Raw genomic sequence first — 15,728 nt, 5'->3', positions numbered from 1 at the left:
CAGGAGCCAGGTGCTTCTCCTGGTCTCCCATGGGGTGCAGGGCCCAAGGACTTGGGCCATCCTCCTCTGCACTGCTGGGCCACAGCAGAGAGCTGGCCTGGAAGAGGGGCAACCGGGACAGAATCCAGTGCCCTGACTGGGACTAGAACCTGGTGTGCTGGCGCCACAAGGCAGAGGATTAGCCTATTGAGCCACGGCACCGGCTGGCTGCTCTACTTCTGATATAGCTCTCTAGTATGGCCTGGGAAAGCAGCGGAAGATGGCCCAAGTCCTTGGGCCACTGCACCTGCATGGGAAGACCTGGAAGAAGCTCCTGGCTCCTGGCTCCATCCAATGCAGCCAACTGAGGAGTGAATCAGCAGATGGAAGACTTGTCTCTGCCTCTCCTTCTCTCTCTATGAGGCTCTGAATTTGAAATAAATAAATGAATCTTTTAAAAAAAAGCATTAATCTGCTATAACTAGTACTGAAACAGTATTTTTCACTTTATGTTTCTGTGTGGCAGCAAACTGTTGAAATCTTGACTTAATGTATGCTAAACTCATCTTCTGTATATAAAGAGAATTGAAAATGAATCTTGATGTGAATGGAAGGGGAGAGGGAGTGGATAAGGGGAGGGTTGCGGGTTGGAGGGACGTTATGGGGGGGGGAACCATTGTAATCCATAAGTTGTACTTTGGAAATTTGTATTCATTAAATAAAAGTTTGAAAGCAAAAAAAAAAAAAGAAAATGGGAGGGAAAATAATCCTCACCTTCTGCATTTTAAGCTCTAAATATGATGAATAAATCAAGTAATTCACTATTAACCATTCAAAAAAAAAGCATTAATCTACCAAAATGCATATAGATATGAAATTGGGCAGAAAAAAACAAAATCAAATATAAATAAACGGAGTTATTCTAAATTATCCTTAAATTCAATTTTAATATAGAAATCTTTTCTTCATATGTCTGTTGGCCATTTCAATTTCCTCTCTTGAAAAATGTGTTTGGGTCGGTGCTGTGGCATACCAGATAAAGCCACTGCCTGCAGTGCCAGCTTCCTATATAGATGCTGATTTGAGTCCCAGCTGCTCCACTTCATATCCAGCTCCTGCCATGGCCTGGGAAAGCATAGAAGACCTGGAAAGAAGCTCCTGGCTTCTCATTTTGGATTGGCACAGCTCCAGCTGTTGCAGCCAATTGGGGACTAAACCAGAGGATGGAAGATCCCTCTCTTTCTCTGCCTTTCCTTCTCTGTGTGTGTAACTCTGACTTTCAAATAAATAAATGAGTGTTCAGAGGCTGGTATTGTGGTGTAACGAGTAAAGCTGTTGCCTGCAGTGCCAGCATCCCATATGGATGCTGGTTTAAGTCCTGGCTGCTCCACTTCCAATCCAGCTCTCTGCTATGGCCTGGGAAAGCAGTAGAAGGTGGCCCAAGTCCTTGGGCCCCTGCACTCATGTGGGAGACCCAGAAGAAGCTCTTGGCTCCTGGCTTCAGATCAGCTCAGCTCTGGCCATTGTGGTCATTTGGGGGAATGAACCAGTGGCTGGAAGGCTTCTCTCTCTCTCTCTCTCTCTCTCTCTTTCTCTGCCCCCGCTTCTCTGTAACTCTTCTTTCAAATAAATAAATAAATAATAAATCTTTTAAAAAAAATGTTTGTTCAGCTCCTTTGGCTATTTTTTTTTTACAGGCAGAGTGGACAGTGAGAGAGACAGAGAGAAAGGTCTTCTGTTGCCGTTGGTTCAGCCTCCAATGGCCGCAGCAGCCAGCGCACCATGCTGATTCAAAGGCAGGAGCCAGGTGCTTCTCCTGGTCTCCCATGCAGATGCAGGGCCCAAGCACGTGGGCCATCCTCCACTGCACTCCCGGGCCATAGCAGAGAGCTGGCCTGGAAGAGGAGCAACCGGGACAGAATCTGGCACCCTGCCCGGGACTAGAACCTGGTGTCCCGGTGCCACAAGGCAGAGGATTAGCCTATTGAGCCATGGCGCTGGCCTTTGAGTGGAGTTTTTTGTAAGGTGTAAAGTAGGGATTTTATTGCATACTTCTGCAGAGGTCCAGTTTTCCCAGCATCAAACTGTTGAAGAGACTGTCTTGGCTCCAGGGATTGATTTTTGCTCCTTTGTAAAATTTCAATTGGTTGTAGATACATAGATTGATTTCTGGAGTTTCTTTTCTGTTCCAGTGGTCTACATGTCTTTTTTTTTTTTTTTTTTGCCACTACCAGGCTGTTTTGAGTATAACTGCTTGGTAGTATGCTTTCAGATCTGGTATTGTGAAGCCTCCAACTTTATTTTTGTTGTTTAAGATTGCTTTAGCTATTCAGGATCTCTGTGTTTCCATATAAATTTTAGCATCATGCTTTTTAGATCTGAGAAGAATGTTATATTTATTGGGATGGCATTGAATCTATAATTGCTTTTGGTAGTTTAGACATTTTGATGATGCTGATTTTCCCAATCCATGAACATGGAAGATTTTTCCACATTTTATGTCTTCTTCTATTTTGTTTTTTAATTTTTTGTGATTTTCTTTGTAGAGATTTTGACATCCTTGGTTAAATTTATTCCAAATTATTTCAATTTTTTTTGTAACTTTGTGAATGGAATTAATCTTAGAAGTTCTTTCTCAGCTATGGCATTGTTCGTCTATATAAAGGCTATTGATTTTAGATCCTGTTATTTTACTAAACCCTTTTTATGAGTTCCAATAGTCTCTTCGTGGAGTCTTTTGGGTTCCCTATATATAGAATCATGCCATCATCAAATGGTGATAGTTTGACTTCTTCCTTCCCAATTTTTATCATTTTTCTTTCTTTTTCTTGCTTAATGGCACTGGTTAGAACTTCCAGGATGCCGGCGCCATGGCTCGCTAGGCTAATCCTCCGCCTAGCGGCGCCGGCACACCGGGTTCTAGTCCTGGTTGGGGCACCGGATTCTGTCCCGGTTGCCCCTCTTCCAGGCCAGCTCTCTGCTGTGGCCAGGGAGTGCAGTGGAGGATGGCCCAGGTGCTTGGGCCCTGCACCCCATGGGAGACCAGGAAAAAGCACCTGGCTCCTGGCTCCTGCCATCGGATCAGCGCGGTGCACCGGCCGCAGCGCACCGGCCGCGGTGGCCATTGGAGGGTGAACCAACGGCAAAGGAAGACCTTTCTCTCTGTTTCTCTCTCTCACTGTCCACTCTGCCTGTAAAAAAAAAAAAAAAAAAAAAAAAAAAAAAACTTCCAGGACAATATTAAATAGCAACAGTGAGAGTAGGCATGCTTGTCTGGTTCTGGATCTTAACTGAAATACCTCCATTTTTCCCCATTCAATAGGTTGCTGGCTGTGTGTTTGTCATAATTTTGCCTTATGTTGAGGAATATTCCTTCTGTACCCAAATTGCTTAACATTTTCATTATAAAAGGATGTTGAATTTTATCAAATGCTTTATCTGCATCTATTGAAATAATCATATGGTTTTGTTCTTCAGTTTGTTAATATGATGTATCATATTTATTGATTTTCAGATGTTGAACCATCCCTGCATACCAGGGATAAATCCCACTTGGTCTGGGTCAATGATCTTTCTGATGTATTCAATTGGCTGGTATTTTGCTAAGGATTTTAGCATCTATGCTCATCAGGGAAATTGGTCTATTATTCTTTTTTTTCTGAATTAGGAATTAAGGTAATGCCAGCTTCATGGAAAGTGTTTGGAAGAATACTCTCCCTTTCAATTGTTTTGAATAGATTGAGAAGAGTTGGAATTAGTTCTTCTTTAAATGTCTGGCTTTTCTTTGTTGGAAGGGTCTTTACTACTGATTCAATCTCCATCCTGGTTATTGGTGTGTTTATGTGTTCTATGTCTTCATGACTCAATTTTGGTAGATTGTGTCCAGGAATCTTGAATCTTTTTTTTCCCCAAAGGAACCTTTTATTTCATGAATACAAATTTCATAAGTACAACTTTAGGAATATAGTGATTCTTCCCACCATAGCCCCTACCACTCACACTCCCACCCCACCTTCTCCTCCCTTTTCCTTCCCAGTCCCATTCTCTATTAAGGAAAAAAACTCATTCCTCAACAGTGAAGACAAGAACTGTTCAAGTCATCACTTCTCAAAGTGTCAATTTCACTTTTACAGATTTCCTGTTAGGTGCTCTATTAGTTCTCACAAATCAGAGAGAACATATGGCATTTGTCCCTTTGGGACTTGTTTTTTTTTTTTTTAAGATTTACTTTATTTGTTTGAAAGACAGAGTTACAGAGAGAGAGGTAGAGCCAGAGAAAAAGAAGTCTTCCATTCCACTGGTTCACTCACCAGATGACTGCAATGGGCAAAGCTGAGCTGATCCAAAGCCAGGAGCCAGGAAACAGGAGCCAGGAGCTTCTTCTGGGTCTCCCACATGGATGCAGGGGCCCAAGCACTTGGGCCATCTTCTATTGATTTCCCAGGCCATTGAAGAGAGCTGGATCGGAAGAGGACCAGCTGGGACTCAAGCCAGTGCCCATATGGGATGCTGGCACAGCAGGCTGGGGATTTAACCCACAGTGCCACAGCGCTGGCCCCAAAAAGGCCTTCTAATACTTTCTCTTTTTCCACACCTTCAGGAACTCTTAGAATCCATATGTTGGGTCATTTGATTGTATCCTGTAGATTTCCAATCGTATTTTTTAGTTTTCTAATTTCTTCTTCTTGTGTTTGATCTGATTATATAATTTCCTGTTCTTTGTTTTCTAAGTTGGATATTCTTTCTTCTGTTTCCCCAATTCTGTTAATGATTTCCACTGTAAGTATTATCTGTTCTATTGAAATGTTCACTTTTAATATTTCATTTTGATTTCTCTTTAGAATCCCAATTTTGTGGCAGAAATGTTCTTTCATATCATGTATGGATTTCATTAGTTCATGAATTTGCTTTTGATTACTCCTAAGTAATCCTATGATTAATTGTTTGAATTGCATTTCTGGCATTTCTTCAATCTCATCATCTTTACAATCTAGGTTTGAGGTGTTGTATTCTTTGGGGGGTGTCATATTGCCTTCCTTATTCTTGTTTCTTGAATTGGTGCATTTATTTTTGGCATTTGTGGAGATAATTGTTGTTTTCTTTTCTTTTCTTTTTCTTTTTTCTTTCTTTTTTTTTTTTTTTTGGTGTGGTGGCTTTTGTCTTTGAGCTGTGTCTGAGTGACTAGTGTCTGCTTTCAGGAAATATCTAGAGGTGTCTGGTGGGTATGTACTCCAGGGTGAAGGGTGTGTCTGAGGTGACACATCCAGGTTTGGTGTGGTAAATCTCCTTTTCATTTTTAATCAGAGGGGAGGTTTCTTCTTGTCTGTTTGCATAGACTTAGTCGAGCTCCTCACCTAAAAAGAGGCCAGTGCCTGGGTGCTAGCCCCAATGAGTATATTATTTGTCCATTCTGCCACAAGAACCACCCAAAGGATCTGGACAGTCTTCAGTGTAAGCTCAGATTCCCCAGCAATGTTCTTTGCCAGGTAACCAGGGAGCCCTGATCATGTGGAGCCTCCCACAAGTGACTGCTCTTGCTTCAGCCACACCCTGAGTCCTCCCACGAAGCCTCAGTGTTTTCACAGTCCACATGCACAAGCCTCCCATGGTCATGAGCACCCAGCTCCCTGTCTGTTCTCCCCACCACACTCAGGAGTCTGCTTGGCTGGTTGCTGGGAGCGGACACAAGCTGGCACAGGTGTTACATATGTCCAAAATGGCACTTTCTTGGTGTCAGCTTGTTATATGCCTTTGCAGCATGATCAGGGAGAGAGAAAACATGCCCCCCCTTTGTCTTTTTTTCTCTGGTATGACAGGTACACTATCCCCCACAGAGCTCCAAGCTGAATTCCTTCTAGGCTTTTCCTACAGCTTTTTTGCCAGTGGTTTGTGCTGCTGAAGTCTGGTCTTACTTCACTCTCCAACACTGGTGCAGAGGCTTTCTGCTGCTGGACTCCTAAGTTGTGCATGTCCTTGCCCTCTAAGTAGTTCCATTATGTTCCTCCAATTTGTGTAGTTTCCTCTGCTGTTCTCTCCCTAACTCTTCCCTGAGACTGCACTCTTTCCACTTCATTTTTAAACTGTCTTCTCCTAGACTTGGGCCTATTCTTTTTGGTTTCCTCATTTGTTTGTATATAACTCATTGTAATAACTCCTGATCACTCTTTTTATTTATAGGGTGACCATATCTACATTTTCTTTTTCATGGCTGATTTTATTTATCTGAGTCCTCTCCCTCTTTTCTTTGGTTATATGGGCCAATGGTAGGTCAATTTTATTTATTTGTTCAAAAAAACAGTTCTTCATTTCCTTAATCTTTTGTGTTTTTTTTTGTTTTAATTTTGTTTATTTCTTCTTTAGCTATTTATTTCTTCCTACTAAATTGGACTTTAATTTGTTGTTTTTCTAGGTCCTTGAGATGCATCCACAGCTCATTTATTTGGCAACTTCCCAGTTTCTTGATGTAGGCACCAATTGCTATGAACTTCCCTCTTAATCATTACATAGTGCCCTTCTTTGTCTCTTTTAACTGTTTTTCTGTTAAAGGTTATTTTCTCTGATATTAGATGGTTACATCTGCCTATTTTGCTTTTCATTAGTATGGAATATCTTTTTCCATGCTTTTGGTCTTCATGTATCTTTGTTAGTGAGATGTCTTTCTTGTAGGCAGAAAATAGATTGGTATTTAAAAAAAAATCCATTTAGCCAGCCTGTATCATTTAACTGGAGAGTGGAGGCCTTTACATCCAAAGTAACTATTTATAAGTAACTTGTTGTCCCTGCCATTTTCCATGAATATTCCTATCATTTACTTTGGATTTCTTTCATACTTTTATTGGGGAATTTTCTGCCATCACATTTATTCATGATGATGGCTTTCTTCTTGTATTTCTGTGTGTAGCAAATCCTATAGCATATTTTGTAAGGCTCTATGAGAAATGACAAATTATGTCAATTTCTGTTTGTTATTAAAGGTCTTGATTTCACCTTCGTTATTAGATAAGAGCATTGCAGGGCATGATATTCTGGCTTGACAGTTTATTTCTCTTAAGACTTGAAATATATCTTGCCATTCTCTCCTAGCCTGTAGGGTTTCTAATGAGAAATCAGCTGTGAGTGTAGTTGGAGATCCTCTGAAAACAATCTGGCATTTCTCTCATGCACATTTTAGAATGTTTTCTTTATGCCTTACTGTGGAAAGTTTGACTACAATGTGTCATGGTGAAGATCTTTTCAGGTCATGTTTCTGATGTGTTCTATGTGCTTCCTGTACTTGGCATCCCTTTCTTTCTCCAAATTGGGGGAGTTTTCTGTGATTATTTCACAAAATAGGCCTTCTATTCCATTCTCTCTTTCTACATCTTCAGGTACTCTTAAGACCTGTATGCTGGGTTATTCGATTGTTTTTTTTTTTTTTTGAAGATTTATTTATTTATTTGAAAGTCTCAATTACAGAGAGAGGAGAGGCACAGAGAGAGAAGAGGCACAGAGAGAGAGAGAGAGTGAGAGAGAGACAGACAGACAGATCTTCCATCCAATGGTTCACTCCCCAATTGGCCACAACAGCTGGAAATGCACCAATCCGAAGCCAGGAACCAGGAGCCAGGAGCTTCTTCCTGGTCTCCCACATGGGTGCAGGGGCCCAAGGACTTGGGCCATCTTTTACTGCTATCCCAGGCCATAGCAGAGAGCTGGATCAGGAGAGAAGCAGCCGAGCCCTCAAGTTGCACAAAGATGTCATTGATTCCTTTGTGGAGCCTCCAAGTAACAGATCTGTCAGCTGAAGTACCTTTAATTCTCCCATGGCTCTCACTGCCCACATGGTCAGGAACAATATCCAGGAAACAACTCCAACACACCATTGCATTTGAGAGTTTATGGTATGGTCACTTACATGCTCCATAAAGTACAATTGACAAATTTCTCAATTTCTATTCATGGAAAACTTGAAGCAAGTTTACTCATCAGTAAAATGTGTGAACTACTGAGAGTAGTTCTGAGTTAAAGAACTGGGGAGACATTTGTCTTTGAGTCCTTTCCCCCTAAAGATAAGAATGGACCCTAGTATGTGTACAGTTTATGTGTGTGTGTGTGTGTCTTTTTGTGTTTTTACTATTTATAAGTATTTCCCATATTTCACACATTTGCAATATGGCAATATTTCTACAATATCAAGGGTTACATTTATTTTAAAAATATTTTGTCAATCAGTCTACATTGTAAAAGAAAAATGAACTCTAAATCAATTTTTTTACTTTCTCCTGTTGTTTTTCCAGATGAACTGTCTGATAATTTTGAATTTACAAGAAAGTAATACATGCATAAGCACTTTGCTTAAACATAAATATCATAGAAAATAAGTGTGTGCTACATTTGAGTTTCCTTTTCAGAAAAATTTCTTTCCTTAAAACAATCTCATGAAAAATCCCTTACCAAAATGTCACTATTTATATGGGACCTGAAAAAAAATCACATATGACTCCTCTGCTTTCTTTTTCCATCCTTTATCTCTATTTTTATTTTTCAATAATATGATTGTGTAGGTAATGAAAAATTTGTCTTCATGCCTAAGTATCTATGTAAAACTTACCTACACAAGTCTTGTATTTGCCCATAACCTCTATCCATAAACTCCTACAATATAAAGCATATCCTAATGTGAATTCATATTTTCAAAATCCAATATTCCAACTTGCTGTGTTATACATGCTTGTTCTGGGGCTGGCACAGTAGTGTAGTAGGTAAAGCCACTGTCTGCAGTGCCAGCATTCCATATGGGCACTGGTTTGAGTCCCAGCTACTCCGCTTTTGATCCAGCACTTTGTTATGGCTTGGGAAAGCATAGAAGATGGCCCAAGCCCTTGGGCTCCTGCACTCACATGGGAAGACCTGGAGGAAGCTCCTGGCTCCTGGCTTTAGATCACACAGCTCTGGCCATTGCAACCAATTGGGGGAGTGAACCAAATGAACAAATGACCTCTCTTTCTCTCTGCCTCTCCTTCTCTCTCTGTGTAATGCTGACTTTCAAATAAATTAATAAATCTTTTAAAAGGAAAAACTGCCTGTTCTGCATGATCATGCTACTCAATAAGAGGTTTAAATTCTTTATTTCTGGACATGTTTTCTCTATAGTTGTGATATTTGAACACAATATTATATTTTTGTTTTTGAATATCTGAAAGGAGACCGCACCTGCATTTAAACTGAACTCCCATGTGGCTTTCACAAATCAGTATACACCAACAAAATTTCAGACCAACCATTCTAGATATGTCTGAATTGTGTCCAATGAGATGAAACCCTTAATCCACTTCAGGGAGAATTCAACAAAAAGAAGGGATACCATGACTGTCTCATACCAAGTGCATGCATGCCATCCACAGCAGGCAGAAAAGGCAGGTTAGCATCCCCTCTAGCAGCTGTGACACATAGAAAAGGAAAGCAAGAGGATTTGGTAAAGTGGCAGTCATGGGCACTTCATGTTCTTTCACTAAATCATTAAAATTCATTTTTCTAAGCTGATCTTCTGTATATTAAGATAATCGAAAATGAATCTTGATGTGAATGGAAGGGGAGAGGGAGTGGGAAAGGGGAGGGTTGTGGGTGGGAGGGACGGTATGGGGGGGAAGCCATTGTAATCCATAAGTCGTACTTTGGAAATTTATATTCATTAAATAAAAGTTTAAAAAAATTCATTTTTCTGACAATCCACTGACGTTATTTTGGAAATTCAGACAGAAATACATCCCATTATTTCATATATGATGAGACTTGATGGAAATTACAGGAAACCAACTTAACTGGCAATATAGAAAGTAAAATAATACTATATATACCAGACATGGACAATTTGAATTTCAAATAACACAAAAATTTACAATAAACCAAAAATAACAAGATATAATAAGAGAAAGAAGTGAGAATAAAAAGAATAATTGAGAATAAAAATAATAGAATTATTGAAGCATCAATTCATCAAATTTATATAGATGTGTGTGGAAATTTTTTGAAAATTTATTGAAAGACAAGAAAATTTAAATCAATTTGTGTATATATGTCTTTTTATTGATCAAATGATATATTATTAAGACATAAATTCTTCCAAGTTTCTGCAATAGATTCAGTACAATCTCAACAATAATCTCAGTAAGCTATTCTGTAGACAATTAAAAGCTATTTTTCATCCTTGAGAAGTCTGGAAAATAAAAAATAAAAGCAAATTTGAGGAATCTACAATTCCTAATTTTATGCTTTAATCTAAACATACAATCATCAAGAATATGGGGCCAGCACTGTGGCTTAGTGGGTAAAGCCTCCATCTGTAGTGCTGGCATCCCATATGGCCACCTGCTCAGCACCCTGCTGATGTGCCTAGGAAACCAGTGGAAGATGGCCCAACTCCTTGTGTCCCTGCACCCAGGTGGGAGACAGAAGAAGCTCCTGGATCCTGTCTTTGGATAAGCCCAGCTATGGCCATTGCAACCATTTGGGGAGTGAACCAGTGGATGAAGATCTCTCTCTTTCTCTCTCTGAAACTCTACCTTTCAAATAAATAAATCTAAAGAAAGTTCATAATGTTGGACAAAGAATATTCATGTTGGTAAGTGGCAAGGTATAAATGGTCTCAAATACTTATTATTTTACTAATCTTTGTCAAAGGGACAGAGGCAGCCTGGTACAGGTAATGTAGTCTACAAAAATAGTGAAAATGCAAATGGATGACAATAAGGGAAAAATCAAAAGATGCATACTGTGAAAATAACACATGAAGTCACTCTAGTGAATAAGGGGTCAGATCTGTGGTTTAGCAGGTCAAAGTAGGTGCCTGCAGTGCTGGCATCCCATACAAACACTGATTTGAGTCCTGGCTACTCCATTTCCAATCCAGCTTCCTGCTAATACACGTGGGGAAGCAGCAGAAATTGGCCCAAGTCTCTGAGCCTCTGCCACTCACATGGGAGATCTAGAAGAGGTTCTTGGCTCCTGGCTTTGGATCGGCCCAGCACCAGCTGTTGCAGCCATTTGTATAGTGGATCATCAGATGAGAGGTCTCTCTCTCTCTCTCTCTCTCTCTCTCTCTTCCCCTTTCTTTGTATATAACTCTGCCTTTCAAACAAATAAATTTTTAGAAAACAAGCACAAACGTGCTGAATAAACTTGTATTTTAAAAAAAGTAGAAAGCACAGATATGTAAGAATAAAATGTATAAGATTTCTGTACAAAAATTAATTTTACATACAATACTGAAAGCATTACCCATAAACATAATGTGGACTTTGAACAGATGTAAGAGAGTAGTGATAAGGAAGGTAGCAAGAATTAATGGGTAGAGAATTTGTCAGAATGGATGGACCCCTCTCTAGACAGAATCTGAGAGAGTACTCAGCCATTCAGACAGGTATAAGCAAAGTTACACAGTTTAATGGAGAGAACACACTTGACTGCTCAGATGCGCATCTCAGCAAAGAACTAGGGGGGCTGAAATACTCCTGATAGATCAAGTGGACATCTCAGGAAAGAGCTGAGTACATAGTCTATATTCATACAGGAGCTTATCAGGGAATGGGATCAAGTTATTCCCACAATTTTTCCTGCCCTCCACCCTTCTTCCTGAATAAAGGACTTATTGGATGTGAAATTTTTTGTAAAAAAAAAAAAAAACATTTAACTAAGCTCTTTAATACAACATGACACTTTATGGCTGTTATGTATTATAACATATGTAGAGTTGCAGGCAGAGAGAGGGAGAGACAAATGTTTTAAATTTGTATATTCACTTCTCCAAATAACTTCAATAGATGGAGCTGGGCCATTCCAAAGCCAGGATCCAGGATCTTCTTCTGGGTCTCCCATGAAGGTGCAGGACCCAAGCACTTGCACCATTTTCCACAGCTTTCCCAGGCCATTAGCAGAGAACTGGATTGGAAAAAGAGCAGCTGGTACATGAACCAGCACCCATATGGGATGATAATGCCCCAGGTGAAGGCATAACCTAGTACAACACAGCACCAACACATGCTTCTAGACTTTAACTTGCAGCAAATATAATCTGTTAGCATATAAAATAATTCTTTATTTTGAAAATAGTAAATACATTATGTAGGATTTTCCAAAATATGTAGGTTGTTTTTTAAAACTGACATCAGTACATCCTTATTCCACTAAAAACAAATACAATAATCAAACTGGTATGCACTTACTAGGAAGCAATTTTAAACATTTGGATTTTGTTTAAATTGCTGAGATTTGGAAGAGGACTCTCTAAGCATGCTAACAATATCTTACCATGAACATAGCAAGGACTTTTTAAACAAATATTTATTTATTTATTTGAAAGGCAGAGTTACAGAGAGGCAGAGGCAAAGAGACAGAAAGAGAGGTCTTTCATCTGCTGGTTCACTCCCCAGATGGCTACAGTGACTGAAGTTGGGCTGATCCAAATCCAGGATTCAGGAGATTCTTCTGGGTCTCCCACTCAGGTGTAGGGCCCAAAGACTTGGCCCATTTCCTACTGCTTCCCAGGCTATAGCAGAGAGCTGGATCAGAAGTGGAGCAGCTAGGACTCAAACAGTTACCCATATGGTATGCCAGCACTGCAGGTGGCAGCTTTACTGGCTGTGCCACAGTGTCGGCCCCAAGGACTTTTTTTTTTATTAAGATTTATTTGTTTATTTGGAAGGTAGAGTTATAGAAAGTCAGAGAAAGAGAAAAAGGTCTTCCATCTGTTGGTTCACTCTTCAAATGGCTGCAATGGTCAGAACTGGGCTGATCTAAAGCCAGAAGCCAGGAGCTTCTTCTGGGTCTCCCATGTGGGGCCCAAGGACTTGGGCCATCTTCCACTGCTTTCCCAGGCCATAGCACAGAGATGATTGGAAGTGGAGCAGCTGGGACTTGAACTAGCATCCATATGAGATGTCGGCACCACAGATGGCAGCTTTACCTGCTACACCACAGCACCGGGCCCAGGTATAGCTAATTTTACAGGAAAGCCTGGAAACAGCTTCATCTCAGCAAGTTCTCTCAGTTTGCTAAAGTGCTCGAAGGGAGTTATTACTTCCAAAACATTCAATAAAAAAAAAAAAAACAATACCTAAGGGAATTTCCTGGCTCTCATGACTATCATGCTTTTAAAAGTTTTTGGTCAGGGCCAGCACGATGGCATGGAGGTAATGTCACCGCCTGCAGTGTTGACATCTCATATGGGTGCTGGTTTGAGTCCTTTTGAGAAATTTTTGAAAACTGGCCTGGGCTATAGACAGACAAGATTTTAAAGTAAGAAAAATGCAAGGATGAGCATGGGTCAGAGTTATAGGAGATGGTCATACTGGATAGCAAATATTGTGATTTCAGGCACAATGTTGGATGTATAAATCTGTTGGCATAGCTACAGGCACAAGGGGATAGAGAAACTGGGAGGCAGACAGGGTCTGCAGGTACAGGACCTGGAACATAAGAAGGAATATATCAGGTGTTATTTAAGGCAGTGCTTAGAGGAAATTTTTAGCCTCAAGTGAATACGTTAGAACAGAAGACTGAAAGCTCTTCATTTTGGTTTTCTTCTTAAGAACTAAAATGAGCATCCTAAAATAGCATAGAATAAATGCAAAGAAAAAAAGAATAGTAAACATCCATGAAATACCTGTAGTAAAAATGTACAACAGAAACTAATAAGCAAGAAAAAAGTTTTAAATCATATTGTAAGGCAAGAGGGATCCTGAAGCAGGGTTAGAGAAAAGAGTAGGCTTTGGGAAAATTCCAGAAAAATTCTACCTCTCCAGGGAAAAACAAAATGTAACAAAGCACAATTTAGAATAGACCAAAGAGAGGAAGTGGGGTGATATGGCACCTAAGACAAGGATATGGAAAATATTAGTCAATTACCAACACTTCCTGCACAGAGGAAGGGGATCCAATTACTTATCCCTTCTGTACTCCTGGACAGAGACAGGGAAGCCAACCCAAACATAACCTCTACTACATGAACTAGGTGAGGGACTAGTACATAACACGTAAGAGAGGGAAAAAAGAAATAGCATAAAACAGACCAACCTCCTGGAGGCAATGGATTGCCAGCTCCAAGTCCCTTCCCCAACATGTGCGAGCTTCTGTCATTTATTGCAAATAAGCTTGCTCTCACTCTTGTACTCTCTCTTGGACTTTTCTCCTTATTTCTTTTTTAAAGAGCTATTTATTTATTTGAAAGTTAGTGTTGGGTATGGGGAGAGAGTGAGGGAGACAGAGAGTTCTTCCATGTGCTGGTTCACTCTCCAAATGGCCACAACAGCAAGGGCTGGGTGAAGCACAAGCCAGGAGCCAGAAGCTTCTTGGTCTCCCATGTGTGTGCAGGGTGCCAAGTACTTGAGCTATCTTATCCTGCTTTCCCAGACACACTAGCAAGAAGAAAGCTGAATCAGAAGTGGAGCTTCCAGGACATGAACTGGCACCCATATAGGGTGCTGGCATCGGAGGTGGTAGCTTAACCTGATATGTCACAGTGCTTCCCTCTTCTCTTTATTTCTGTGCTGAATAACAAGTCCATAGACCATGGGATGCAGCTCCCCAACAAGATGTGACAATATTGACAAAATTCGTATCTGATAAAAGTGTTTAAGAGAAAAACAGGAAAGCAACACAAATAACAAATTCCACAAATCAAATAGAATTAGTCTTACAGATGTCACAGATCTTAACAAGATATTAAGAGGAGAGGTTGGCTTTGTGGAAAAGCAGGTTAATCCTCCACCTGTGATGCCTGCATCCTACATGGGCACTGCTCAAGTCCCAGCACCTGTGAAAGCAGCAGAAGATGGAAAAAATATTTGGGCCCCTGTCACTGATGTGGGAGACCTGGATGGAATTCCAGGCCCCTGTGTTCAGTCTGGTCCCACCCTGACCATTGTAGCCATTTGGGGGGGTGAACCAGTGGAAAAAAGATCTCTCTCTTTCCCCAACTCTGCCTTTCAAATATATATATATATATATATATATATATATATATATATACACATATATATATATACACACACACACACACATTAAAGGGGCCAGCGCTGTGACGTAGTGCATGAAGCCACCACCTGCAGTATTAGCATCCCATATGGGTGCTGGTTCAAGTCCCAGCTACTCCACTTCCAAACTAGCTCCCTGCTATGGCCTGGGAAAGCAATAGAAGATGGCCCGAGTCCTAGGGCCCCTGCAACTGTGTGGATACCCAAAAGAAGCCCCTGGCTCCTGGATTTCAATTGGCATAGCTCTGGCTGTTGTGGCCATCTTGGGAGTGAACCAGCAGATGGAAGACCTCTCTCTCTCTCTCTCTCTCTCTCTCCCTCTCCCTCTCCCTCTCTCTCTGCCTCTGCCTCTGTAACTCTGCCTTCAAATAAATAAATAAGTATTTAAAAATATTGAGGAGTTTCTGAATTAGGAGTATAATTTTTAAAAGAGATAAAAATCTGTTGAGGTGGATTCATTCTGAGAGGAAGAGTGTGGTGGGGCAAGAGGCGCGAGTCACCACACAGACCCCAGGAGTTGGGTAAAAGCAGGCCTAAAGCGAGCAACCCACACACTCATTTATTTCAGTTGGTACAGCAGCTTAAATAGCCAAGGCAGCCAATCTGGTCAAGGGGCTGTCTATGCCCGAACCAATCACAGCCTGTTGCCAGGCAGTTTTTGTTGCCAGCAGCCATCTGGGCATGGCCTTCTCATTCCACCACATTTCCCCCTTTTTGCTTATTTTTGAGCAATAGAAGGCA

At 40.6% G+C, this 15,728-nt stretch overlaps 1 pseudogene; it reads right to left on the bottom strand.

The window, feature by feature from the left end:
• The window catches only part of LOC149125244 (inducible T-cell costimulator-like), a 44,279-nt pseudogene that overhangs the window by 20,156 nt on the left and 8,395 nt on the right, over positions 1–15,728 (bottom strand).

This window comes from Oryctolagus cuniculus, chromosome 7, assembly GCF_051225735.1.
Source record: "Oryctolagus cuniculus isolate XC-2025 breed Fujian yellow rabbit chromosome 7, ASM5122573v1, whole genome shotgun sequence".
NCBI lineage: Eukaryota > Metazoa > Chordata > Mammalia > Lagomorpha > Leporidae > Oryctolagus > Oryctolagus cuniculus.
The sequence above is the reverse complement of the archived record's forward strand: the minus strand, read 5'-3'. Positions and strand labels throughout refer to the sequence as shown.